This window comes from Pyrus communis, chromosome 5 (genome assembly GCF_041283825.1).
Source record: "Pyrus communis isolate YQ-2024b chromosome 5, ASM4128382v1, whole genome shotgun sequence".
NCBI lineage: Eukaryota > Viridiplantae > Streptophyta > Magnoliopsida > Rosales > Rosaceae > Pyrus > Pyrus communis.
This window is the reverse complement of record NC_142569.1, coordinates 26,803,287-26,807,744: the sequence shown is the minus strand read 5'-3', so window position 1 is coordinate 26,807,744 and position 4,458 is coordinate 26,803,287. Positions and strand designations below refer to the sequence as shown.

The window sequence follows — 4,458 nt, the reverse complement described above, 5'->3', positions numbered from 1 at the left end:
TCTGTATTTCTTTCGCACGAACAATACTGGAGCTTTTCACGACGAAGTAGTAAGCTGAATAAAACCCTTATCAACAAGTTCCTGTAATTGGGTTTTCAATTCCTTTAATTCAGTAGGTGAAGGAAAATTTATGTCCTAGCTAAGAACATGTAAAGAACATTTGAATACATAGGCAAACTATTAACAAATTAAAGTAGGCATGCATCCAAAAACAATTCATAAAACCCATGACTTTCAAAGCCTAGTATATGGTGAACCATAAGACTCTTTAACAATATTAAAGAGAATAAGAATTTAGAGATTCTTTACCCTTGAAGCTCATCCTTGATTGCACAAGGGATTCACCCAAATGGAGGGCCTTCAAGTCACCTCCTTGCTCCTTGGATATTCCTTGTGATTTCCTCCCTTTTAGTGCTTCTTTTCTTCTTTGAGGATTTGAGGATTTGTTCTCCAAAACACCAAAGGTTTGGTGTCTCTAAGTCTCCACACCAAAGATGTAGTGTGAAGATGAAATGGATGACTTAGGGAAGAATAGATTGCTAGATGTTCCTCCCCTAAGTGGCCGGCCTCTATGTAGAAAATGAGAGAATATGTTTCACCCAAATTCAATTAGAAAACCCTAACGTGAAACAAAGCTATAATGTTGATTTTATACTTCATTTCATGTGAGTGGCAAACTTGTAATTAATACAAGTTTGCTACCCCTCACCCTTATGGCCGGCCATATGTTGTTATTGGGCTTAATTGCCCATTTTGTTTTAGTTGTCATACAACTTAAACATAATGGGCCTTGTGGACCAAAACGTTTTTGTGCCCCGAAGCCCAAAACTAACTTAAACACCCAATACGAACGTTTCGTATAATTAATTAACTATTTAATTAATCTTGACCATTCTTCAATTAAACCATTTAATTGCGTATCCATTTCATATAATTTCTTCACTTATATCCTTACTCGGTGTACGATCCATTAGGTTCCAATTAGCGAGGTAGTGGGCGATGTTACTCTTAACGATCGATTGTGAATTGAAACCACATTTCAATTCTCCCTATATGATTCAATTGAATAAGATTTGGAACAAGCTTCCTTAGTCATATTCATATGCTTTGGCCAAAGACTCTCGAATCATATCTTAGAGTATTCTCCTTCCACCATGGAAGGTTAGAGATCCCTTGTTGTGCATTCATATGCCTACATGACTAGATAGCTTGACCCCAACAATGCCGTGGACACTCCAATGGAATGCCGTTGACATAATCAAAGATCAAGGACCTAACCATTAGACATCAATGATGCCTCAGGTCAAAGTACTACTTTGCATATTGCAACTATCGAGGTCTCACATGACATGTATGTTCGAACTCTCGTTTGATCGTTGTTCAGTGTACTCAATTACTCTTTCGAGCACCTATGTGTTTGCCTTAGTATCCAACACCAAATGACTTGAGACTAGTTCATACTCACGCTTGAGTCGACATAACACATACTAACCTTAGCGGATTGTCAATGCCCAATTGGCAATCCTATGGCTAGGAACGTTTTAGGAATGAACATAAGAGAAAGGTCTCGTTAATTTAACTAACTTAAATCACTTGTCTCTTAGATCAAATACATTCCTTGGATTCCCTTATTGCTTAAACACAAGATACTATAAATAGTGATTAACAATAAGCTTTGCCCTCTATTAAACATATAAAAGTTTAACACAATAAGTATTCCAAAAAGCTATTACATCAAATGAGTGGCTTTGTGGGCATACTTCCAACAATCTCCCACTTGCACTCAAAGCTATCTTCCCATGTATCTAATACCCATCTTTTCCATATGACGGTCAAGCTGGATTTGAGACATTAGCTTTGTCAGTGGATCTGCTACGTTATCGGCTGAAGCAACTTTGAGGATGTTGATTTTCCCCTCGGCAGCATATCTTCTAATGATATTAAAGCGCCTGTCAAAATGCTTGTTCTTTTGATGTGCCCTGGGTTCCTTGGCTTGAGCTATCGCCCCACGATTATCACAGTACAAAGTTACTGGTGATGTAATGGTTGGAACCACTCCAAGTTCAGTAATGAACTTTTTCATCCAGAACGCTTCTTTGCTGGCTTCAGCTGCAGCGACATATTCAGCCTCTGTCGTGGAATCGGCAATTACACTTTATTTCTTGCTTTTCCAGCTGACAGCCCCATCATTCAGAGTGAATACATATCCGGAGTTGGAACTTCTATCATCGACGTCAGATTGGAAATCTGCGTCTGTATAGCCTTCCACTCGCAACTCTGTCGCTCCTCCATAAACGAGGAACATGTCCTTAGTTCTTCTTAAGTACTTAAGGACCGTCTTGACAGCTGCCCAGTGTTCTGATCCTGGGTTAGATTGATATCGACTAGTAATGCTCACAACATATGCGATATCAGGCCTTGTGCATATCATGGCATACATAAGACTTCCTATGGCGGAAGCATAAGGAATCATATTCATATGCCGTATCTCTTCAGGAGTCTTAGGTCCCATGGACTTAGAAAGATGAATTCCATGTCCTACAGGAAGAATACCTTTCTTAGATTGCTCAATCTGGAACCTACTTAGCACCTTATCAATGTACATAGATTGGATAATCCAATTAATTTTCTGGATCTATCACGATAGAGCTTTATCCCAAGTACATAAGATGCATCTCCTAAATCTTTCATGTGGAAGGTTTTGGACAACCACACTTTTACAGAAGAAAGTACTGCAGTGTCATTCCCGAATAGTAATATGTCATCTACATATAACACTAGGAATACAACTGCTTCCCCAACGACTTTTTGATAAACACAATTGTCGTCTTCGTCTTGAGTAAAACCAAACGATTTGATTTCAGTATCAAAACGAATGTTCCAGCTCCTGGAGGCTTGCTTAAGTCCATAAATGGACCTCTGAAGCTTGCATACTTTAGTCTTTTCAGACTTGGACACGAAACCTTCGGGTTGAGCCATATAAAGCTCTTCCTCTAGGTAGCCGTTCAGAAAGGCTGTCTTCACGTCCATTTGCCAAATTTCATAATCATGGTACGCAGCTATAGCAAGCAAAATCCGAATGGACTTAATCATGGCTACAGGAGAGAAAGTTTCTTCATAGTCAATCCCTTCTCGTTGCCTGTAACCTTTGGCTACTAGTCTAGCCTTATAAGTCTCCACGTTCCCATCAACGCCTATCTTCCTCTTGAATACCCATTTATTTCCAACAGGTACTATACCTTCTGGAGGGTCTATAAGAGTCCAGACCTGATTTTGATACATGGAATCCATCTCGGATTTCATGGCCTCATGCCATCTCTTTGAATCAATGTCGGACATTGCTTCAGTGTAGTCCCTAGGGTCCTCCTTTGTGTCATTGTCACCTAGAAGGTGCAATTCCGCAAATTCATTGTCTAAGCCATACCTCTTAGGTGGCTTACTAACCCGTTCAGATCTACGTAGAGCTAGGGGTTCAGGAACAGGGTTGTCAACATGTCGTGTGCTTGTTTGTGGTTCATCATTAATCTCATTAATTTCCATCGTTTTACTTATAGTTCCTTTGAGAACAAATTGTTCCTCAAGAAACATAGCAGTTCTGGCGACAAAGACTTTCTGGTCGTCAGGATGGTAGAACTCATATCCCATAGTTTCTCTAGGATATCCCACAAAATAGCACCTTACTGATCTCGCTTCAAGCTTAGTAGCTTCAAGCTTCTTGACATATGCTTCACAACCCCAAATCTTAATATGCTTAAGACTTGGCTTTCTTCCATGCCATATCTCATAGGGCGTTTGTGAAACTGATTTGGAAGGTACTCTATTAAGCAAGTAAGCTGCTGTATATAGAGCGTATCCCCAGAATGTTACTGGTAGATTAGCGGAACTCATCATAGAACGAACCATGTTCATCAAGGTTCGATTTCTCCTTTCAGAAACTCCATTAAGTTGTGGAGTTCCCGGTGGAGTCCACTGTGATATTATTCCACACTCTTTGAGATAATCTAGGAACTCATTACTCAGATATTCACCCCCTCGATCTGATCTTAGGATCTTTATCTGTTTCCCAGTTTGCTTCTCAACTTCATTCTTGAATTCTTTGAACTTTCAAAGGACTCTGACTTGTACTTCATAAGATACACATAGCCAAACCGAGAGTGATCGTCGGTGAATGTGATATAGTAGGAGAAGCCTCCTCTCGACGTAGTAGACATAGGTCCACATACGTCAGTGTGGATTAACCCTAGAATTTCAGTGGCACGCTCTCCTTTTCCAGTGAATGGAGATTTGGTCATCTTCCCTTTCAAGCAACATTCACAAGTACCCATCTGGTCATTACCTAACGGGCGGAAATATCCGTCTTTCGACATCTTGCGAATCTTATCAAGGTTCACATGTCCAAGTTTAAGATGCCACATCTTTTCTTGATTAACTTCTTCTCTAGCCCTTTTGGGTTTTGAG

General features: G+C 40.0%; 1 pseudogene; it reads right to left on the bottom strand.

Annotated features, from left to right (window-relative positions):
• Window positions 1-1,789: 1,789 nt before the first annotated feature.
• LOC148697043 (secreted RxLR effector protein 161 pseudogene) lies at window positions 1,790-2,512 on the bottom strand (annotated as a pseudogene).
• Window positions 2,513-4,458: the final 1,946 nt, after the last annotated feature.